At 36.2% G+C, this 25,900-nt stretch overlaps 1 protein-coding gene and 1 pseudogene across 2 annotated transcripts in view; one reads left to right on the plus strand and one right to left on the minus strand.

The window, feature by feature from the left end:
- The window catches only part of LOC113038719 (tankyrase-1-like), a 74,423-nt pseudogene extending 52,563 nt beyond the window's left edge, over positions 1–21,860 (minus strand).
- The window catches only part of LOC113038752 (mitotic-spindle organizing protein 2), a 1,160,083-nt gene that overhangs the window by 70,136 nt on the left and 1,064,047 nt on the right, over positions 1–25,900 (plus strand). The gene's annotated exons all lie outside the window — the stretch shown is intronic.

The following is a 25,900-nucleotide window of genomic DNA, read 5'->3' on the forward strand; positions in this document are numbered from 1 at the left end:
AAACTTGTATAAAAATATCAGTATTTTTCCAAATATGAACTAATAAGTTCTAATGGAAGCAATTCAGTGATGCTTGCACGTGACTGCCTGCCAGAGTTTTGTCGACAACCAAGGGCGGTACAAAATTTTGCGAAGGTAGCCACCTCATAATTTTCTATACAGAAAAAAACCTGCCATATATAATACTTCACTTTAGTGAACTGAAGGTTCTACAGTAAACCTAACATTAGGCAAAAACAATGGTTCCTTGATGTAATTTATCTGAATTAATACATAAAATGCAACTAAACAGTAAAAGCCAAGTGAAGATGATCAACAACTATTTCGCTAAATCTTTAAAATAACTGAACTAATCTATAAAGCACTGCATGGTTTCCTAATGGGGAGAGATTCTAGATTCTAGAGAATGCAGTCAGCCCCGGAGCACACAGATCCACAGACGCGTCAATAACCAGACTGATCTGGGGCTCTTGGCACTTCATTAAACTCGCTATAATGCGATTTAACCTCACTTTCTTGGTCCTGAAGGTCAGAAGCATTAGTTTCGGACCACGCAAGATTAAAACCGACTATACATTTACACAACTGTTTCTGTGTAATCCTATAGACTGTAAAGAAATACTGCATATGATGATGGCTGAGAGATAAAACTAGTGCTTTTTTACAGATACATTTAGAAACACAGGTTGGGCATTATGATACAATAAAAAGAGAAAACAGTTGGATCTGTCATAGCTTAAAGAATGCTAATTTATTTAAATGTATGCATACCCACATATTCACCTGAGGTAACACACGTGATGAAAAAAATCTCTGCGGTCACTCAAATTAGACTGAAAAAGATGCGCTATTGTATGTTTTAAACTCCTCTAGGGAACAAATCGGCAAGACTATCAAATTAATGAATTTTTCTATTGTATTAAAAAAGTAAACAAGCAAAAAGATTTTGTTTGGCTGGCAAATATCCTACTCTTTCCTTGGTCCTAAATATTTAAAATGACACACAAGGGTTTTCCGGTTATGTTTACGCTGGGTTTTCAAAGATCGTCTAGGGTATGGGTGTGCTGCTATAAGACAAATATTCTCCCACTCACTTGAAAAACATTCAAGCTTTAAAAAGTGGACCATGACTGTAATTCTTCAGAAGATTTCAAAGGCTAAATATTTTTCATTCGGTACGATGAAAATCTAAATGGATATTCAAAGCACTGTGAGGCTTGTAAAGTCACTTGACTGGTGAAAAACAAAAACATTAATAGTTGTTCCAGAGAGAAAAAAAAAAATTATAAACAAAATTTTGCTAAATAATTTACTATTTATGGAAATGCCACACTTGAATTTTGCATCAACACACTAACTTCTATTTATACTTCTTTTCCCCCCAAGTTCCAGCACTGCTTCCCTCAGAAAACACCATCCGAGGCCTTCAGTGACTTTGCATTCCCCTTCACATTTTCCATTTTAGACTCTATATTTCTCGGAGTAATATGATCAACATGAATCCATTTTTAGATGGAAAGGAACACACATGGAAAAAAAAAAAGAATAAAGCACCCACAATAGTGAGCAATATAAAAGCACAGAAGTTCTAGTCCCTGAGAAAGACGTTCTAAAAACAGGCGAGAAATAAAAGTTAAAAGGGCTCGTTTTGAAGCCTTGTAGCAGTCCACTAGCTTACCGATTCAGGTCTATATCTCATAAGAACATTCACTCGGCTTTCTTGCACTGTTTTTGTGCTGGAGGGCACTCGCACTTCAAACATCTTTCCATTACACACAGAAATGTCAGAGTCATCGTTCAGATGCCTCACTGTGGGATTCGCTCTTTAAGGAGAAGATTTTTTGTTTGTATGTCAAATTGAACTTGCATTGATTCAAAATAGCTTCGTTTTTAACATAGGAAGCGGGTTTAATGAATAGCACCTCTTGAAAGTCAGTCAAGCAAAACTAAATGAACGGTGTTATGTTCATCATGGCAAGAGGATGATACGCCAGCGGCTATCTGATGTGTTATGAACTAATCTCTGGAAAACGAACAAGCGGAGCAAATTGGATTCATCAAGCCTGTAACAATAGAGAAATTTACTCACTTCTGATTACAGTATATTACCAGGGATGAGGTGAACTTTGACGTTCGAGAATGGCAAAATAAAACTGATTTAGTTAACAGTCGCAATCTCATGCTTCATTATTTAGGAAATAAACCTACATATGAAATGTACACCTCACTTAACAAGGTCTACATTTTTCAATCAAATCTCACATTTCCATCTTTCCATGTCTAGTATTAGAAGCGTCACGTTAAAGATCACATCTAAACTCTCTTTCTATCCAGAAGCCATTCGAAAATACAGTGGAGAATGCGGGCAATTTTCCTATACAGGACATACATTTATCAGCACTTAAGATGGTAGTGTTCTGCCAGAAATATTTGCTGTTCTGCACTGGCATTTTTTGTGCAATTCTTGCAAATCACAGACGCTCTTAAAACCCCCAGCCAAAGTGTGTGGCTCACAAATACATTATACAATTACACATTCGCACACACAATTGAGCTAACAGCTATCTGAGCTATCAGTGTTATAGCGAGAATAAAACGGCTCATAAATGAATAAATAAATGAAAACAGATACTTGCAGAAACACAAAATGAATCAGTGTGGAACGCCGTGCACGGTACTACTGTAGTAATTAATCATTTCACAAAAAGCTACAGTGCAAGTGTGTCTAATGCAAATTAAAGGAACATTTTGTCTTTGTAAAAGACATCATATGATGGCAGAGGCATTACCACATGATCAAAGTCAAGTTGAAGGTCCCTCAAAATCTGTCATTTCATACAGGCGCTGGTTTCACATGGGTGCTATTTTAGATGTCAAATATAGGCATGAATCAAACTGTCTACTCTGGTGTTCTCTGAAAGCCAGCGTTTTCAACCAGGGATCCGTGAAGACAACATATGAAGCAATGAATACTAATGACTTTCCTTACAACATGAATAAACATTAGCTAATAATCTGTTAAGCATTATATAATCATTGAAACAGCCCTGCTAAGAAAATCTAGCTTTCAAGTCCTTGAGGAAATAGTTTTACATGTATTATATTAAATTAAATTAAAAGTGCAATGCATCAAAAGTAAATGCATTGATTTGATAAAATAAATATTGGAATATTGTGAAAAATTGTTAAATTAAATGTTTAATTTTTATTATTATTGTTCCTGTGATGGCAATTATATTTTTTCAGTTAACACTTTTTTCAGAGAACACTATACACTGTTAATGAGTTGCTCATTAGCATGCATATTAGTAGCATAATAAATGTTTATTAGTACTTTTAAAGCACATGTTAATGATTTGTTCTGCATGATCATATTTTAGATCCCCTAAATCTACCCCATACGTAAAATTAATTACAAATAAATAACTAAAATAACTACCTTATTTACTTTAAATACACAGCACATTAGGAGTTTATTGGGGGAAAACTAAGTTAATATTCCCTAATCTAAATAAAGTAAAAAAATAAAAATAAAAAAAAAATTCTAATCTGACTGTAAACTTTTGTGTTGTTGAACACTTCAGCAAGTAATGATTAGGCATTCTCTGTTTAAATTACTGAGTAATTTATTCATCAGAATCTGAAGAATAAGATGGTATTTCGATATCCATGCAGCAGGATGGGAATTATTTTGTTTTTACAGTGTTTTTAGAAGTTTTTTTTTTTTCATCATTACCCAGACCCACAACACAAGACCAAAGCAGAGACATGTTTACACCAAATTATCCCTATCCTCATAAATAACAAAAATCTGAACTCTAATGTTTACAAAGCACCCCTCTGGAGACCGCGCAAAAACTTTGCCACAGTTTAAGAATCTCCTATAACGGATATAGCCTAAATACACAAGGGATGTTCAAAAAATAAATTGTTAGTAGCTACAATTTGTGCTGGTTTTCAAAAACTTCAAAAAATGATGACTAAATATCGTCGTCAACAAACCTTTATAACGTGATAAATACTAGACAAGATGCACCGTAAATGTTAGTCATGTGATGATGACTATAATTAAATGTATAATGCAATATTTTTGATGAATAAAAATGACACTAAATGTGGTTCACAAAATAAAAACTATGCTAAAATGTCTCTTAATTTTCATTGACCAAAACTAGATGAAACGATATGTTATAATGTTACTTGTCTCGTTAAGTCACGTTATTATTATTAATCTGCAGTATTTCTGTTTCCTGTGTCTCACTTCAGGGGCCGCATCAGGTTGCACTGCGCAGAGGTCGATGTTACGTCCTCAAGCCCCACTCGCAGCTTTATTTAGATGACGACGACAAACAAAGTTAAGTCTGACACAGAGAAATGGATTGATGTGTGCACTTCTAACATGTTTGGTTGGTAAAAGAAATGTTGTAAATTCAAATCAGAGAGTCTTCCGCGTCCGGAATGGATGTATTCTTGAGTCTATAAGCTAACAATAATATAATAAGTTAACTTTGTTGGAAATGGGTTCAGCTAAAAGAAAATTGATTCCGCCTATACTACTAGGTACTTATACTATACTCGCTGGGTTAAATAGAATTGCATTACTAAAAAGAGACTGAAGTGCAATTTTCAGACTCAATGTCATCAGTTTTCATAGACTAAAACTAGACGAAAATAGTAATGGATAATTCCTACTAAAATAAGACTAAAATGATCAGACTTTTAGATGACTGAAATATGACTAGACTAAAAAAAAAAAAGAGTATGAACATGACTAAAACTAATAAAAACTAAAATGACAAGACTAATAAAAACTACAAGACTAAAACTCAAATTAAAACAGGCTGCCAAAAACAACACTACTCAACAGACCGTGCATTGGAAAGCCTCCATCCAACAACAAAACCAAACAGGATGCTCGAACAAATTAAGCAGCCGATAAGCAGCTTCACAGCACAGCACTCTTTTGAAACGTGCAATAAATAACCAATCATACAGCTGAAATGAGCTAAACAAAATATTATGCGCGATCATTAAGCTGTAACAACAAGATGGACTTGATGCCCAGGAGGTTTATTCTAAACCTGTTTAAAGAAAAAGTAGCTACACTTACAGATGGTTGGACGCATCAGACCTCTCACATCTCGCCTTTTGGCAACCGTGATGCAAAGCAGCTAATTCACAACGTAATTTGTGCAAGCAACATTCAAATTAGCAAAACCAACGTGAGAGGAGAGAAACTAGCATCGAGCAGATAAACAAAAAATGTGAATCGATCCACATTGCTCAGCTTCTAAGTGAATATTTCAGTCAGTAATTAGGGCTTAGGTTGGTAAAAAAAAACTACGATTAAGAATGAAATGAACACCGCTCTTCAATATTTCTAGACATACGATGGGAGGCTCGAGAGGCAGGGTCAGGTAGCCAGGCAGGAAAAGCGGATCTATAACAATTATCTGAAATACTCGAGAGACTAGGGCTCTGCCTCCTACTCTATTTATACACGCAAAACCAAACACATCACCTCTGTCACTCACACCAGGAGCTGCCATTTATACCTTTCACATTATTTCTGATTTGTTAGACTAAGAAGTGGATCAAAAAACTGATTTTCACAGCAAATCTCATAATTTACATATAATTTCTAATGCATGCATTTTGAGTGATTCTATACCATAAGCACACTCCTTGAAATGCTATGCCCTGGAACCATCATTTTTATGGCTTTCCATAAAAAATCTTAATGTGAAGAATATTTTAATACTCTAAATAAATAAAATTTTTCCACTATAAAGAACCTTTTGTGCAATGGAAAGGTTCCATGGATGTTAAAGGTTCTTCATGGAACCACAAAGAGTTTAGAAAAAAAAAATGTGTTCGTGGAGAACATATTAATAATCTATAGTACCTTTTTTCCACTATAAAGACATTTTGGGGTTCCCCAAATAACCTTTTTTTTTTTTTTTTAAGAAATTGTTTTTTCTTTATGTTTAACATATGCCGCGTTTCCACCGAAATTACCCGGAACATTTGTACCAGGAACTTTTTTTCCCAGGAACTTTTTCCCCCCAGACCTGTTGCTTTCTGCGTTTCCACCGTGGTGTAAAGTACCGGGTAGATTAGGCAAATGACTGGTGACGTAGGTCTGCGCGCGTTTCTCAATACAAAGTACCTCTGATTTAAAAAAAAAAAAAAAAAAAAAAAAAGTACGCTGATTTTGGACGTGCATCCTCGGTAGTTAGTTCAGACTTTGTGCATTCGACTGGGGAGTGTGATGTCTGCAACTACGCAAGTCCGGTAAATCTATAAACAGCAGCGTAACTATATACTATATATATATATATATATATGATACTTGATAACTTCAGTCAGCTCGTCTTGGCTACTGCAATTTTCCCTACTGTATATTTACAATAAAACGAAATATGATATCAAATACCACTGCCTCCTTTCGTTTTCATTTAAGCATAATAACAACTGCAGAAATGTACTTAGGTCAGGGAAATGTGTATATGCAGCCATTACAATGAAAGAAATATTATATAGACTTGCCTTTTTTATTTTCATTTTAACATATAGATAAATTGAATACAGACCAAAGAAAACCTGTTAGATTTACCCCGCAGCTGAATTATATGTTATGTTTAACCACTAAAGACACATCAGAGCCAGCGGCGCATATCAGAAGGTCTATCCCAGGAGAGGCTGCTCTCTGCGGATACATGAGGACTGAGCTCCCGCTGATTGAGTGGAGCTCACCGTCTACGAGATCGGCGAAACACATTTTTAAATAGGCGCTGTCTTTATAAATAAACCATAGATTTGAGTTTTAAACAACTACATTCTCGCCTGAAATACTTTTAAAATTACATTTCATGATACAATAACAGTAATATTTGAAAATTATCCGAATAAATGGTTGAACTCAACCAATGCTGCGTGAACTCAGATGGCTTTGGCTACTGCAATTTTCCCCTCAGTATATTTACAATAAAACGGAATAGGATATAAAATACCACTGCCTCCTTTCATTTTCATTTAAACATAATAACAGCTGCAGAAATGTACTTAGTTCAGGGATAAGTGTAACGTTATATACAGCCATTACAATGAAATAAATATTATATAGACTTGCCTTTTTATTTTCATTTTTACATATAGATAAATTGAATACAGACCAAAGAAAACCTGTTAGATTTACCCCGCAGCTGAATTATATGTTATGTTTTAACCACTAAAGACACATCAGAGCCAGCGGCGCATATCAGAAGGTCTATCCCAGGAGAGGCTGCTCTCTGCGGATACATGAGGACTGAGCTCCCGCTGATTGAGTGGAGCTCACCGTCTACGAGATCGGCGAAACACATTTTTAAATAGGCGCTGTCTTTATAAATAAACAACAGATTTGAGTTTCAAACAAGTACATTCTCGCCTGAAATACTTTTAAAATTACATTTCATGACACAATAACAGTAATATTTTGAAAATGTTGATCCGAATAAATGGTGGTTGAACTCAACCAATGCTGCGTGAACTCAACCAATCAGCATGTTTAGCGCCAAAGTGCCGCCCCCGAAAGTTCCGGAACTTTAAAAAAGTACCACCTCGCCAGCAGGGACTTTCTGGGGGGCATTTTTTTACCCGGAACTTTTATTTAGTTCCTGGTTCCTGCGGTGGAAACACACCAAGTACCGGACCAAGTCCCTAGTTCCTGGGTAAAGTTCCTGCGGTGGAAACGCGGCTATAGTAATCTAAAGAACCTCTTTTGCAATGAAAAGGTTCCACAACTGTTAAAGTTTTTCTAGGAACCTCAGAGCTCAATAAAGAACCTTCAATACCACTTGAATAAGCCTTCTGATTCTTTTGATTTTGCTTTCTGAGATCTGATGTATATTTAATTACAGAATTATTTTCTGAATACATGATGTGAGAAATGAAGAACAACTGTTATGCGGCCAGCTATTGTATCAATGTATAATGTTCTTCAATCAAGATTATTCAGAAATAGAACGTTTTATAATGCATCACTGCTGCAGTATTTCTGTGAGAGCTGAAGAGTGAAGTTTTACTACTATAATAATTGTATTGTCAGTTTGGAGAATTACTCTGCTGACGAAATGCTTTCTACATCCCTTATAACTGATGTATTTACCAAACAGGAAATGATGCAACTAACTGTAAACACAATCAGAATGTGTCTAAGAGGACCATGTAATAGATCAGTACAGCCTGAATATACTTGAATCTCTTCTCCAAACAATACAAAGTGCGGGGCTAAGTGTAGTGATTATTTTATCAATTTGTTGACCAATGGAGATTTTACTAAGTTGTGATATGCTGGTTCAATATTTATGTGTAAAAGTGGTGTAAAAAAAAAAAAAAACATGGTGTAATAGCTAAATATAATTTTGCAATATATAAATCTATTTAAATAAAAATATTTATACATTTCAAAAGTGGTGAAATTTAAGTGAACCATTTCAACCAAACAGCCAAGTAATTTCAATTTTTAAACTGAACAATAAATAGCATAATTCACACTATGCCTTCCACACTGTTTTTTATTAGAAAACAAAAATTTGCTCAAATTTGCGGAGATTTAAAGAAAAATAGTTTTACACAATATTTTACTCAAAATATAAAATCAATAAATCTGTGCAAAGTAAAATTATGAACAAATTGGGAAGATTCTAATAGTCGTCCAAGTGAACACTGTATATTGGATGATGTGATAATCTTAATAAACAGTCATAATTATCAACAAACACTTTTTACAAATACACAAACAAACGTCAACAAATTGTTGAATCAAGTCACAACACAGAAACGAATCATACATAACTCTAAAAATCTTTCGCAAATGAAGCTTATTCACACTAAGCTCTTGAAAGAAAGACGCAAAACTATTAATAAACAGCATTAAATTCCTCAAAACGTATTTTTATTTTAAAATAATCGCAAATAAATCCTGGATATTCTATATAGTCACCCATCCCTAATACGGAGAGAGTGCACACAGGCAGAGAAGCGCTCAAGGACAACAACAGTCTCACTTTACACAAGCACACCGAACGTGGAAATACTGATGCATAACACTGCTCCATTTCAAAGCTGTGCAGACGTAGTATCAGACAGGAACAAACTGCAGATGATCAAAGACAATAACACTGATGAAACAAAGAAAGAAAAAGGAGAAGACAAGGTTGCAGCACTCACCGGTGAGAACAGCTTTAGCGGACGGGTCAGCCAGGTCCAGGGCAGACTTGCCGTCAGTGTTGCGGATGTTGGGATCGGCGCCGTGCTGGAGCAGAACTGTGCAGGGGAAACACAAGCAGTATCGTAACTCAGGCAAGCAGAGGCTGCTGCTGGGGCCGTTCGGCATGGTGGAGACATAAACACACATCGCGCACCAGCGCGCTAGGAGCAGCAGCGAAAACAGCCCACACAGAAACACACACACTGTAGAGAGACCGGGGAAAAAAGCCCATGTTACTGAGAGAGAGTCCGACTCTGGGCATGTGACAGGAACTCGGGTACGAGAGTGGAATATCAAAGCATGTCTTCTGATCCTCACCACAGCCCCTGAGAGAAAGGAACAGAAATGGAGAGAGCCGCTCGCTGGCGCTCTGCTACTGAAACCCAAGTAACACAGAGCACCTAGAGCAAGCAGCGTCTATCAACTGTCTCCAATCCTCCCCTCTCTCTCCCTCTCTGTACAACAACGTACGTGTGTACACAAGCTAACGTACTCAACCCCTCCTTTCCCCACTCTGTCTATTTCACTACCCTCCACAGTAACACTTCCACACTCACTACAGTTCATCAGAGAGGAATTCTTTTAAAAATCATTGGGAACATCCAGGAGCTTGGAACTAGTGAGGTTTCAAAATCAACTACTAGACTTCTGGAAGACTTGCATAGTTAGCTTGATTTTGGGTTCACCTGCACGCAATTTTCTATTTATTTGTGCAGGGGAAAATGTACATGGAGGTATTTCTTTTACACAATACTCATTTTGCATTCCAAACCCGTTAAAGACATCGAATTTGTTTACTTAAAGTTCACCCAAAAATGACATTTGTGTTATCATTTACATTACCGATATGGGTTTTCGGGGCCGATACTGATACATATATAAGGAAATAATGTGGTGAGTTTTTACACAATTTAACAAACTTTATTATCCAAAATGGGCCTGACATTAATGCACTGAACAATAATGTCCAAGTTTATTCAATTCAATTCCTTGAATTGAATTCAATTCCATTCAGCTTTATTCTGTTGAAGTTTATTTCATTTATTATTTATTGTTTTTATTATTGTTGTTTATTTATTATTTTTTGGAATCACGCTACTGTCTTCACACACAGACGAAACTTACGAGAAAATTGTGAACTGTGACATAATATACCTCTAAGTAAATACAATATAAATTCACGTCTTGTGGCACACTTTAATGCCTTTGAATGTAACGTAATCATGGCAGAATTAAATTTGAAGTCCACTTTGCAGGGCACTTAAAGGTCAAATAAGACAACGCTTGAATGCTGACCGAACAAGAGTCCTCCTTACTGAAGTGAAACTGTTGACTCTCACAAACACGCCGGAAGATCTCCAACAAATTCTGGGAATCCCTTCAGCTCGAGGATCCCTCTCGGTAGCCACCATCCGCACAATGATAGCCCCTGGGGATCGCAAGATCGGTCGGCACAGAAACCGCGAATTTAACCACCCGTAAAAGGTATCCCCGAATTAGGTGCAGATTAACCGCGCAATTACAGAGATATGGCCGTTCAATGGTTTTCCATAGACTTAAAGGGATAGTTCAACCAAAAATAAAAAATGTATGTTTATCTGCTAACCCCCAGGGCATCCAAGATGCATGTGACTTTGTTTCTTCCATAGAACACAAACAAAGATTTTTAAGTCAAACCATTCCAGTCTATCATTCTTATAATGCAAGTAGATGGGAATCACGGCTAAAACGTACAATAAAACTGAATTGTCTAAACTGTATGAGCCCCTCCACAAAACACAGCCTGCCATGTAGCGTCGTCGTCTTCTTGCTTTACAGCGGATCGCAGTCTTGTAAGTGCATTACCGCCACCTATTTCTCAAATGGACCATTGACATTCTATCTACAATCTTAATTAGGAGTATCAATGGTCCATTTGAGAGAAATGTGGCGATAATGCAATTTCAAGTTTTGACTTCTCTCTCTCAAAAAAAAAAAAAAAAAAAAATCATACTCAAAAACATGTAAATGACAGTATTAGCTGACCATCACGCTGGGATCGGCTTATACAACAAAACATAAGCTTTACAAGAAAGCTGTTCTAAAAGAACACTAGAATAAAATATTTAAAGCTTGTGAAAAAACAGCTGTTTTGTTTGGATGTGGTCGTGAATCCTGGCAGAGAAGCTTGTACCTAAAAAAGAAGAGTAATCTTGCGTTGCGTGAGTATGATTGTGATGCTACTGCTATGCCAGTGACTCATAGGTCATATATTTCTCATCAGAAAAACAGTTTTGACAAGCATTAAACCCGTGTGAAATACACCACTGCATCAAGGGAGGACTTGATGTGGAAAAACACGGGCTGAGGAAAACAGTTTAGCTAAGTGGGAAGATACAGCTACTATCAACCCTCTCAGACAAATTAATATGCACTAAAGGTCCCATAGAGACCACATTTGCATACACTGGTGTCATGAAAGCACTTGAGTGGTGGGCTGCTGTGGGGCAGGTGGGAACAGGGTTGGAAGTGTTGACTGCGATGGGGTGATTAAAATTCGTTGGCGTGCTTATGATAGCTTGCCTATCCATCAGGCGACAGGCATCAAGGGGACATCGTTGTAACCTCTGCGCTCCAGGCGGCCCCCCTCCCTACAAGATGAATCTACGTTGTCTGCATGCTTACACATAGGCTACTGAAGTGTCAATGAAACAATGCACATTTTTTTGTCTATAAACTTTTTATTTGTGTATTTATTCTGATACTTTCCAGAGAGCATAAATGTCAGTACGATACAGCTGTTCTGATATTATAATAAAGAAAAGAGCCTTGTTGCAAAGGAAACAGGTGACTTTACATAGGCCTAGTTCAGTTAATGCTGCTTTGTGCCCATTTAAAATTTCGTGTAAAATACACAATGCCAACCCAAGCTAAATTACACCTGCTCAGACTAGGGGAGGGCACTATACCAGTATGAAAGTGACTATGATATGTATTTTGCTATACCGTGGATAGTGTTATATACTCATGAATCCGAATTTTGCATTTATATGGTTCAATTTGGTACACTGTGCAAATTTTAACACAATTGACATTAAAGAGTTGAGGCTGGACGTTTTTATCATTTGTGTGCAACGCTATACTACACAGGCATTAGTAATCAAGAACACAGAGCATCACAAAAGACCAAACTAATAGAGTCTAATAGGGCTGTCACTTTTGTGAAAAATCATTTTCGATATTTAAGACATAAGTGTTCATTGAATCGATTGTAAAATCGATTTTCCATGTCTAAAAAAAAAAGTTTCCTTTTTCAACGTCAAATAACAGACGAATGCAAAGAGAGTGCTGGAAACGCAAGTCAGCAATATTTCTTGTTTATTGACATGAAGTTTCTTGCAGAACAGCAACAGGAGTGCAACATTCTCGAAAAAATTTATATGCAGAGGGGACGGCTGCCATAACAAAAGAAAACATCACTGCAGGCTTCAACCCAGCTGCATTTATGATTTAGGCAATTCAAAAATCTCCAAGATTATTTTAAATAATGATTCAATCCATTGCAAACAGCTGTTAACTTTAAATGGACTTGAGAACAGGTCATGTGTGTTTTTTTAACCGACACTTAGGCTAGACGGCACTAGACAGGCTTAAGGAAATGCAGGCTAGGACCATTACAAATTTATTGGACAGGAAAACAAGTCGATCAACATTTTGGGGTCCAGAGCAGAGCATTTTTTATTCACTGTATGTCCAGCTGTTGAGAAGACGTGCTCCGATCGCACTGATGTCCCAGGGACACTCAGGTACAGCTGCGCAAGGTGGGGGCATAACCGGTCAGCTTGCAATGGTCCTTTTCATAACTCAGAATCTCCTGTAACTAGATGCGCATATGAGGCAAATTCGCGTCTACCAAGCCGCGAGACCTCCAGACAGGCGCCTCTTTACATTGACTTAACATTGAAATAATTCGCGCCAGACGCTATATTCGCGTTTGGTGTGAACGCAGAGAGGTCGCTTTCGACGTTACTGGGTCTTGTAGGCGCTTAAAATTGCTGGTATTTTCTGTCTAGCTTTCGCAAGGCATACTGCACTTTCGGAATTCTTTATTTTCTTTTTCTGCTTGTTTGTGTGTTTTGTTACATCTATATTTTTTAATGGTTTAATTCTTTTAAAATTAATAGTGTACATATTTGGTTAAAATCGATTCCCTATTTTCATTTTCGAAACTTTTTTTGGTTGGTCCGATCGATTGTGCAATCGATTTTCGAACTAAAAGTGACAGCCCTAGAGTGTTTATCGCCTACTCTAGTGGTTCCCAAACTGACTTTACAAAAAAAACAAAGGGATGTGCAAATAATCGAATGCTATTTTCATGCACATCTCATCAATAAAGCTGGTTCTGTGATTTCTAGGGGAGTCCCCGACTAAGGATTTTCATAGTCGAATCGGAATTTTCGAATCTAGCCGATATTCGACTGATCGAATCATATGTTTGGGGGTGGGGCAAAATACATAAAAATTAACATAATAACAATTACTGACGTTAATACACAGGGAAAATGTGTAATGAACACCTTGCAGATATAAACGGAGTAAATAATGTTTTATGTTTTGGTGAACTGATAGCTAACATTTAACATCGGCGAAACCATAATTAGTTTTTTTTACAATCGTGCTCTCATTATAACTTTAGCCTAAAATGTTAGAAATGAATGTTCTGCATTTCTGTTTTGAGCTGCGCGCTCAAGAGGTAAACTAGTAAAGTGACACATTTGATAGCAAGTTTTTAATCAATTGGTTTCAACCTATAATTTCATATAGAATACGTTTCGTTATTTATACAACATAACGTTAATATTAAGACTTATAGACTATTTGCAAAAAGGGCCCAAATGCACATGAACATATCTGCTGGGCTCTGAATGTGAACTCCTTTTGTGGACGCGTTCTTCACGAAACAATGTGCAGAAACACTGCAGCTAAACTCTAAAAATTCATAGCATTTTAATATAATGGTCATCTCATTATAATAGTATGTATATAACAGTCCCAGTCATATTAATATTATGCATTGTACAATATTCACCGTAGTACTACAATGAAGCGCTTGACTCAAAAATCTTATATCAGGTAAATAATATGCCAACAAATATATATCCCAGCTGAAATGTTTTTAAATCACTTGTACCCTATCTGTTAAAAAAAAAAAAACAGTCTCTGCCTGACAGTTTTAAATCCCTGCCGCAAAGATGCTTCTCTGTCAGTCAGGGATTGTGGAAAGTGAAACATAAATCTATAGGGGTGGTTGGATTTATTCACGCACTTTAAAATATTAATTTGAAGCTTCTTTCTTTTCAGATTCTTACAGCTTTATCATAATAAGCTGTATATTAACTTATTGGAAGAAAACTGGTAGTTCTATGTGAAATCAGACATTTGAGCTGCCCAATATAGTCAAAATGGCATAATCAATAACACTCCGCGAATATTCGACTGTTAGATAGGTATTTGAATCAGGCTGTTCGAATCAAAAAATTGAAAATTCAACTAAAATGTCATGTGGTGCAACTCCCTGAAAAAGGTATTGATATTTTTGAATTAGGCCTAATAAATATATATTTAATAAAAACCTTGAACAAACTTTAAGATGTGCATACCAAATTACATTTTTAAAGTTAGCCAACATATACTTTTCTTCAAAGCTGCAGTCTTATTTTGTGTTCAAAATGTACAAAACATAATATGAGTACCTCTTGGATCCATTTTCCAAACCGTGTTTTTGGCTTATCCCAAATCATTACGGTACTCCCATAGTAAGTTTTTACATTCAGACTGCTACTGGTGGAACCGCTGTGGAATACCTGCGTGATTCGTCTTAGACATAAACAGAGAGGAGTATCTCCGGCTACAATGTTCTTCCACAAGAGTCAAGACGCATGCAGTTGTGTTTATTAACCACTAGAGTGCCAAAAGTCATGGACTGCAGCTTTAAAAGAGAAGAAAAATGTTCAAAGTACATTTTAACAACATGGACGATACATGTATTGAAAACAGACCATTTATTTATTTATCAAAAACAACCTTATTTGTCATTGACCCTGGAAGATGTTTTAAAAAAAATTAAGATTAAAATGAGAAAACTTTAAAAAGAAGTAATGTGTGAACAATGTTATTACTTTTTACATGACTGTTACACCACGTGACTTCTACAAACTGAAAAGTTTTTAAAAACCATATAAAACAAAGTACATTCATAGAATGTTGTAAATTCGTTTTAAACTACATTCATAATGGATTTATTTTGTTCCTTTCTTTATCATGTACAATCTTATAGGTCATTGACCCTGAAATAAACATGTGAAAATGTGTGTTTAGAATACAAATGAAAGAACCCCAGAAGCGACAGCATTAAAACAGGTGCGGAGACCTACAGTTGGTCATAAGGACCTTCTGAATAAACAACGGCTGCCGCGTGCGCAGTAATTGGTGGTTGGAGTGTGATCAGCAGAGTAAGGTAATTGCGACTGAACGCTGAGAGGGCCGATTATCTGAGAGCTTCAGAGAGAAGATGGGTGCTTGGGTTAATGCATAACCATGTACAAATCCCTTCTGTTCTAACAGCATTCAGATAGTCTCGCATACATATATCAGACACAGCCATCTCTACAAGCTGCCGTTCATTAAATTTCTTGACATACTTAGACAACAGTGAAAATGGCCATTAGTGCCAAGAGAAATCATTAGCAATTTGATCAAACCAGAAGGGAATGGAAGAAATGTCTAGCAGGGCTAGCAAACACATACACGGGCACGTACACATATTATCCAGGACTGAAGGTGTGCACTGAGGACGTTTGTGATTAATCGATTTATTGATTGTTAATTTTATTTCTAGTGTGAACAATAACAGTTAGTTGCATTGGAAAATAAGAGTTGAAGGCTACAGCTCAAGGCTAAGAATGTGGGGAGAATCAAACTTGTTCGGGAGCGAAGTGGAGAGGTAGAAATAAAAATTAAAACATGCCGTCACCATTATCGTCATCCATCTTTGAGGCAAGGAATGACGGCATGACCTCTAATTTCAAACTGCCCTCCTGCAGTTTTAGGCTGATGGGCACAAAAATTAATGAGTGGAGACCAGCAGCAATCCTAATTAGCAGAGGGGATGCTAATTATTTATTCATTATGAACAAAGGGCAAAGGTTACAACACTTGTTTGGTGTTGAAAGAATGAAGATAAGAGGGGAAAAAGCTTCTAATGGGAAAAATTGCCTAGAGCGGTTTATTGTTTATTATCTTTGTCAACTAGTAGCGAGTCATGCTTTGAGATTTAGAAAAATAAAACAAATTGGCATAAATTAAGGTGCAGTAACTGTACTTGTTTAACTGCTCGTATGTTTGGGAAATTTTTATTTGGATAGGATGCATTAAAGCTCAGTATTCGGCCGAATAAGTTAAAATAAATTGTACCGAATAATGAAGTGACAATATCAAATAACAATCATCTTAGACTGGAGGACACAAAATCTTTATAATGCAGCACAGGTGTCAGCAGTGTGGAAGCATTTAAAATTGTCAGAGAAATATGCAATAATCATTACAAGCTCCGACAGCAAGAGACTGTTTAGTATAGCATCGCATGATGAGAAGAGGAAGGGGTGATTGTTGCTGGTTTATTGTATGATGATCGAAATCGTGAAATGCCTTAAACAATTAGTAACTAAACTGCAGAATGTCATGTTTTCTAATACACGCATACATTGCATGTATTCTGACAGTGCTGCACAAACTCGCACGTATCTGCATGTTAACCAGGCTTCAAAGTTCAAAGGAAAATCTGTGCTGAAACCGTGTTACTCGTCAGTTCCTCACACATTTTTTATGATTTTTTTACAAGGCATGTGACAATGCGATATGTGCAACGTATTGGTAATAAGACTGTTGTCAACAAAAAGTAGCACTGAGGTCTTCCTGTGCGTTTCCGCCAAAATAAAAGCTGAAAACTCCATCAACATGTTAGTATTGTAATTTTACTGTTGTTCTGTTAAATAAAATAAAAAGTTAGACAATAATATCGCATTGGCCGATATGTTTTTCTGCTTGGCCCGACGTGTTAAAAGGCGCACCAGACTTTTATTTTGATGGCACTAAGACAGTAACACATTCTCCCTCTTGTTTGCAGGCGTTGTTAACAGTTCTGTCTAATACAGATAGAAGTCTGTCTAATAATCAGACAGAACAGCTAAACAAAAGAATTAATGTATACAAAAAGTATTATAATGATAGCTTTTATATTATTAGCAATAGAAAGGCAAACATTATAATACTTTCTCGTTTGGTGTCAACTTTAAGCAAATACACATTTGTATCATTTAAACAAATATTTGAAAGGCTAATGAACATTTAATTTCACAAACCTTGCAAACTTAGTCGAATGCAGCTGTGAGATCTTGTGAAACGTATGCGGCATGATCGCGTGTTCTCTGCGTGATGGTCAGTCCGTGTGAATTGAATTCTTTAAACTTTAAACTTATGATGTTGAATTATGCTGCACTTATCCATTTGCACACTGTAATATTGGTAAATTCAATTTTCTTAAATATTAATAAATAAATCGATCGATTGTCAGCAATAAAAACTGGAACATAGCAAAAATAGTGATGTGTGGACAAAGATATCTGTCTAGTGCATGTTTACTCATTAAAAAAAAAAAAAAAAAAAAAAACCTTCCACCATTCCATTGCATGGAAATGGAATACAGCCAAAGTGGCCATATGTTCTGTCAGACCCTAAACACATCTTCTGGTTACGGTACGTCCAAACATCCTGGTAAAGCTAAATGTTTTGGTCTTTTAGTTGCTGGCTCTATCAAAAACCAACAAAGCCTGAGGATTAAGAACAATTAGGGCGTCAACCAGAGATGACGGCAACAATGGAGACATGGAACAGAGGTTGCCTAGTGTATATTAAAGCAATGGGCAACAACAACAAAACAAACCAACTGCTGTACCTGCATCAGCATACATCTACAACATGAATTAACTTCCCTCTGAGGTCTATCTTGCAGAACGTTGTGATCAATAGTGAATCAGAAATATCTCAAGGACAAAAGTTCTATTTCCAGCATGAGCTACTCCAGACTGATGTTTAAAACTGCGAGGTCTACTTGTACATGGAATGACTCAGCCTGTCTAAAGTTCTCGAAAATCATTTTTTCTGATGAGCAAGTGCAAAGATAAAAGCCAGAGAACATCTTATTCAATCTTTTCAGATTGAGAGATGTGAAATTACATGCATGTCCTGAGGCCTCTGAATTCTCCCTGAGATTGTGCAGATAATTCTTATCTCAAAGTTTTTAAATTGGAATTTTCCCCACTTTTAATTGGATTATGCTGAAAATGTAGCAAGTGGCACTCTGGATAAGATTGCCATGAGCAGTAGACTAGTTTTTGAGCAAATTCAGATAAAAGCAAAAAACACACAAGCGCACGCAATACAATTCAAAATACCCTTTTCATTTTAGAAACAAACTCAGACACAAATCTGCAGCCTAAATACGTAAAACACAGAGTGGGAAGCACATCAAGCAGATTATTTCACGATCTGCGCATTGTGATGCATGAAACAGAGGTCTGAAATGTTGAACGACATTCCATCGCCACATTATTGGCCCTCTTCACCCCTCAGATGCAATGCTACATTTCTCATGAATACCAAGCAGTAAAGATCTGATTAATGACTGAGCGCTGTGTAATAGCGTCAGTCACCGCGGCTAATCAAGAAGAATGCCACATGATTAACCCTTATTGAGAACTGCTCCTCAGGCAAAACACAGGAAAAATTAAAGTCATACATCTTCAGAATTCACTAAGGTGAGATTGTACCATTCGTCTCCTCAAACTACAAAGCTTGCAGGCGCCCCATCTGAATCCAAACCAACGCTCGCAACTCGACAGACACATTGGAGGTTGCACAAGCCAACTTTTCACATGATATACCATTGTAGAATAGACAGAAGAAGAGGAACTTACCGATGCATACATCAATTTTGCCCTTGATGGCGGCTTCATGGAGCGGAGTGTAATTCCAGTTGTCTCTAGCATTGGGATCGGCTCCTTGACAAAGCAACAAGCTGACCACCTCGGCGTGACCGAAGGAACAGGCGTTGTGCAGCGGGATCAATCCCCCATCGTCTCGTGTATGCACATTGGCCCCCGTCTGCAAGAGATGTTCCACCACATCTTTCCTTCCAAAACCTGCAAGACAAAAATCTGCTTACAACGTGCGATTCAGCCATTTCTTGCAAGAACATCATTCTACACTTGTGCTGCCGTTTTTTCCATCGACTGTCAAATCTTATCTATGATTTGAGTCATGATATGAGAACATGTTTCAACAGAAAAGTACTTTATTTTCGGTTTGGGTTACAGACTGAGAATACTACTTGATATGAAGAGACAGGAAATAAAGCGGTGTCTAACAGAAAAGCTCAATGATGTTTAACGTGTACAAGAATCATTCAATAACTTTATTGATATAAAACAGACATTATTAGCATCTTAAAAATGCAACTTCCCTTCAAGAACAAGCTTATTCCAAAAAGAAATGTATTTTTGCACATATAACGGAAAACAGGTTTCAGAAATAACACTATGTCATGTCCTGGTGTGACTGGATCTCCCATGAAATGTCTTGGAATTTAGTGCAGTTTTCCTTTCTATGTGGACATATTTCCAACTGAAACAGGAAGCTAGGGCAGGGCATATCAAATAGCTCCTTTATTTGTTTTAAAACAGCCCATAAATTACCACACATTAACTAAAATCAACACAATTTAAAGAAGTCATCCAGTCATTTGTGATTTTTGGATAAGGACTTTTAAAAATCATTTTGTAGTGACTGCATTTCCAAAGAGCATTGAGCAGAAAATTAAAATATTGATATAGAAATGTTGACATTTCATTAATTTGGAAAATGTTGTTTTATCGTTCCAGTTTTACTATGACTGCGGAAACACTAAATAATGTTGTTATAATCATTTTTTGGGAGTAATAGCTACATGTAATGGACATATGTTATTTAATTACAAAATAAATGTAAAGGCAATCAGTTGTAAACAAAATTTAATTAAATTAAAGTCACTTATGAAAATGTTAACAATTACAAAGGGGGTTACAAATGAATATTTTCACACACACGCACACAGATTTGATTGCTTTCTTTTTCTAAATTGCATTGGCTGCTTGAAAATATGAGACTTATTTTTTAAGATTATTAGTTTTTTTTCCCAAGCATCATTAGATGCCAGTGTTTCCTGTCATAGCCATGCAAAGATTTTATTAGGTGCTAAAGTCTGATTTTGTAGTGACTGTGCTTTAAAATTAAATGATCATAATCTTTAAGTCGAGAAGAATTTTAAAATTTGTCAGTTATCAGTGTTGGGTACTACTGTAAGGTTAACCCTGCCAGCTTTATCAAATTTAGAAAAGTAATCAAAAAGTATTCAGTTACATTAATAAAGTACCGGCAAATGAAATAGTTTCACTTCTTATCATATTTTAAATAGGGTAACTTAAAAACTGTAACTTATTATATTTTCAAAGTGACCTTCCAAACACTGGAGATATTGTGACGATTAGATGCATATTATCTTTATAACAATGCTAGAATTTTTCTTCAGCACAAACACAACATTTACTACATTCATTTCGTGTATTAAATGTTTTGACAGCTGTGGAGGATCACAAGCATGCGATAGTCCGGTTTCAGTTTATGGTACAATTACGCGAAGCAAAGTAACTTAAACACTAATTTTGAACATTCGAGCACAAACTGCAGCTTTAAAACAATGTTTATTACTTTTATCGATCAACTCCCGGTTCACCGCGGTTCATTCAGTCTCTATGTCGAACTTTATTCACTTTCGGCAACGCATCAAACGAAAACAAACACGAGCAGACCAATAGCTCGCAGAGTGGTTAACTTTCTACTAACCTAATATGTTGCATGATTGTCCTGTAAACTTTACTTTATTCCCCATGTCCTTTAAACCCTATCTTACTGTTTATTTAGCGACTTAAACCGACTAAGTTACCTGGCTGCTTTCCAGGTCGAAAATCGCAAAATATATATATATATATATATATCTTATTCGCATTTAATTTACCTGCAGCGAAGTGAAGCGGGGTGGACTTGCGCCCGGCCATGTCCTTAGCGTTTACATTGACCGAATCCACCAGCCTCTTCACCCGAGACACGTCCCCATTCCTGCAGGCCTCAAACAGCTCCCTGAAAGCCCCACTCGTCCCGCAGACGCTGCCTCCAGGACTGGCACTACCGGAGTCGGGAGTGGAGGCCGCACTACTGCCCCCGCCGGTGGTAGACGAGCTAGCGCTGCTTGAGCTGGAGCTACTGCTGCTGGTGCTGAGGAGCGGAGCGGGGACTTCAGCAGCGATATCCGGATCACCGATGCTTTCCGGCCTCTCGCCAGCCGCGGAGCCACCGGTGTCTGTGGGGACTCTGGAGGAGTGAGGAGACTGGGGTCGGGTCTTGGTGGGGAGGATAAGTTTTGTTGTTGTTGCTGCTGGGAAGTGCGACGAGACGTCGCCATTTTCGCACTCAAATCCCCCTCTGGCAGCGAAAACATTCGGGGAGAACTTCCGGGAAGTGTCAGAGTAAAACTTCCGCTTGCAAATTACCTAAACGGACAAATAATATTTTTTGCTATCTGTGTCTTTTTACCATGGTACCACAGTTTCAGCCAATAAAATTCAGAGGTGGCTAGGTATTATCAAAGAAATAAACAAAGAAATAAATTAAATCAAACAAAAAAGACAAATAAACAGGCAGAAATATATTTTTCTGAAAATAAAACGACAAATAAATTATGTATGTTTATGTAAATTATGTATGTAAATTAAATGTTATGTAAGTAAATCTTTCTAAATGTTAAAGTCAACAGAAAGCAGAATAAAATAGTTTACTGAGGGGGAAAAAAACTAATGGTTTGCTGGGGCCTGTACCATGAAGCTAGATTATCTGGCTAGCCAGGTCATTGCAGGTTAGTTTGCACCAATCCTGGGTTTTAGGTACCATGTAAGTGGCTTGGCTTTTAGCAGCATTCATTGCCATAGTAACTTACACTCCTCGCTAACCTGCTCCGAGGCAGGTTATGTTCGGGGTAGAGATCTCAAACTGAAGGTGTACCAATCAGATGTGAGAAAAAAAACACAAAGTGACTCCTCCAGTTTATCTTGCTCCAAATTAAAGGTCACTAATGCTGAAAAAAAGGAAAGAGGAAGTCTGGCTTTAATGATGATTACTAAGTCATTTTATGATTCATATAATTATTGTGATTCATATTATTATTATTTATCTTTCACAAATAAGCAAATTTAGTTTAACAGTTATTATAAATTGTTTATTTTGAATAAATATTAATGTATACAGATCATGTAATATAAATAAGCTGTAGTATCAAAATATTGCACTATTTAAAAAATAAAAAATCTGACCTGTACATGTCTCTATCACTATATATTTTCATATGTATAACAAGTTTCACTTGTCACTGCACTGATAGAGCAAGATTATTTATTTTATTTATCCTCCTTTATTTTTCATATGACTTTTAAATTTGTCATATTGTTCGATGTCTTAACCTTTAGTTTTGAACATCGATGGGTCTCTTGCGAAAACTAAATCAAACTTGCTTTGTGTTGCAAGGCTCGTGATTGGCTGTTCGCCAGTGATGTCACACATACATGTGCATGCGCTCCACAAACTCGGGATCAAAGCCTGAGTTGACAAAGAAAGTTGATGATCAGCATCATGGTACCAACAAAGCCAGATTGGAGAGGTTTGGTTTTGTCAACTCAAAACTAGTCCTGTAACTCTGAATTTGTTAATCTACCATCATGGTACAGGCCCCTGGTCTTCCAATCCCTGAAAAAACTTTTGAAAACAGTTTATGAGTAAAATATGTGATTCAAAAACTGAATTCAAATAGTTCTATGATCCGTCAAGCACGTAAACTGTTTGTTTTTAACAGATCAATATACTTTGTTTCCAACATCAAATGCAAAGTTTGCCTTGGATGAATAAGCAGCTGTTTAAAAAAAAAACTTTGTTACTCATTTCTTTGACCCTCACTGGTCAACTCAACTAGACCATCACTTATCCAAAATTGACAAAACAAAACAGCAGATTTCCCCTCAGTAACAGTCTGTTTTAACTGTTGCCAGATATTAGTGAAAGTCATGACCTTCTGAGGTCAGAGTTCCTTTTCTCAGCTGTTTGGAAATATTTGGATGTCCAGGCTGAAACACTAGCACAGAATGGACCTGTGCTTAAGTATCTAAGGTTCTGTTTGTTTGATTCCTGTTACATAATGACAATGTTTACGTGAGAATCACTGAACTCTTATCACACCGACAGTCCAACGTTACTGTTTACAAAGCGATTTGATTTTCTCCGCATGCTCAAAAGTTCTATAGTCTCAAATATAGTCAAAATATGTATATCCACAATTTTTACATTTAAATTTTAACAGATTTTTTCAGTTAATCCTTTCCCTTAATCTGTTATGCTTATAGTGTTTTGGGGAAATTTTGTTAAATTGTTTAAAAATATACAGAGGATTGAATGTGCTCAGGAAGCTCTACAGCTGCTCCATTTCTGTCCACACTGCTCTGTCAATCACAGAGGTTCACAAATGAACCCCTGTAGCCCTTGTTTAAAGGATGTGCCATTCTGCATAGGTGTCATATCATCTGTCATAGGAATCCAGTGCTATAAACATATCTGAAAATACTTTTCTAAGCGCAATACTTCAATTTATTATCGCATATGTTTCTGAACTGTATCTGAAAGAAAAAAAGATATTAGACTGCATAATCGCAAATAAATACATCACCTAGAAACATTTTCTTTTAGACTTTGTGTATTTATGGATCTTTAGTTTCAAGCATGATCAAACATAATGCATACAGCAGCATGACCTCCATTTGACCTCTTCTTGTCACCTTTATGTACAGTTGTCTTATCTATTGATTCAGAATGAACAAGCCTTAACAGCTGTTCTCCAGTTAACCTTCTCTACAGTCTGTTTTAGTTCACTATTTCACAACCCATGATGTGCCTAAAACAGCTTCTCCTTTTCTACTGACTATGGCTGTTTTTGGCCCTATAGTGTTACTGTATCTGGAATTATCTGTGGATTTTCCGCAATATCTGTGCATCATTTGTGGCTACAGTAGGATGAGATATACCACAGTGTCCCAATGTCTCCACACTGAAACTGAGGATAATTCTGACTCCTATATATATATATATATATATATATATATATATATATATATATATATATATATATATATATATATTTGTTCAGGTTGCTTTTAATTAAATATAGAATATGTATATATTTTTTAAACTGCTATTTCAAAACTCATGCCACTTTTAAGATTTTGTGCACTTCTGAATTTCAGACTTTTTAAATGTTCCAATTTTATGTGAAATAATCCCACATTTTACATGATGGTCAATTATATATGTATATACATTTAAACACTAAGACATAACAGAGTCTTAATAAAGTCCACTATAAAGTTAAATGTATACATAAATGTATACTTTATAAATTGCCTCATTCAATAATTTTTAGCCTTAAATGTAGGGAAATAAACAGATAAAAAAAAAAAACACTAAGTTCCTTAAATAACACCCACGTCTCCTTTTCCACTATGAGATAAAAAGTGAATGAAGTTCCTCTTATTGACTGCATATGCAAAAACAAAGTGCTTTGTAATTGTATAATATCGACTAGATGTGCATTAGGATAACAAATAGCAAAGAGACTGATAACTGAGCTTCTGAAATACATTTTAGAGGCCTAGTCTAAGTTGACTGGACTAAATGATCCACGTGGCACAATGGGAGCAGAGAAAGGATGTTTAAACAAAACGTTGCTTTGAGGTGATGCACATAATTATGCACATGAGCAAAATACTGTATTTACCTTTTTTTTTTTTTTTTGCTGTTGACAGACAGTAGTCAGTATTTTCTTTCATTTCATGTTTCTTTGACTTCCTCTATATGTGGCATGTTGGACACTTATTTTGAGTCAGATTGATTTATGCTAGTTATGGCCAAAAACTATGAATGTTACAATCATGGGATAAAAACAAAAAAACAACAACAACAAAAAACATCTTTTTATCTCTCAATTCAGACTTTCAGGTTTGCATTTCACATTTCTGACTTTGTTCTGATAATTCTGACTGTATACCACATTTTATCTTACAATTCGGACTTTTCTCAGAATTGTGAGTTTATATATCTCAATTCTGAGTTTATATTGTGAAATTCTGACTTTTTTTCTCACGACTTTCACAACTCAGACCTTTTTTTCCTATGAATTCTGAGTTTTACATCTTTTACATCTACAATTCAATTGTAAGTGTATATACTTTTCTGAAACATTTCTTCTCAGAATTCTAACTTTTTTATCTCACAATTCAGTTTTTTTTTATAATGATTCTGAGTTTATATTGTGCTACTATGACATTTTTCTTAGAACTGTGAGGAAAAAAGAAAGAACTGTGTTTCGTAAACAGGAAAAATTAAAGGAAAAAGAGCCTGAATTGTAATAAAAGGTCACATGAA

The sequence above is a fragment of the Carassius auratus genome, chromosome 21 (assembly GCF_003368295.1).
Source record: "Carassius auratus strain Wakin chromosome 21, ASM336829v1, whole genome shotgun sequence".
Classification (NCBI taxonomy): Eukaryota; Metazoa; Chordata; class Actinopteri; order Cypriniformes; family Cyprinidae; genus Carassius; species Carassius auratus.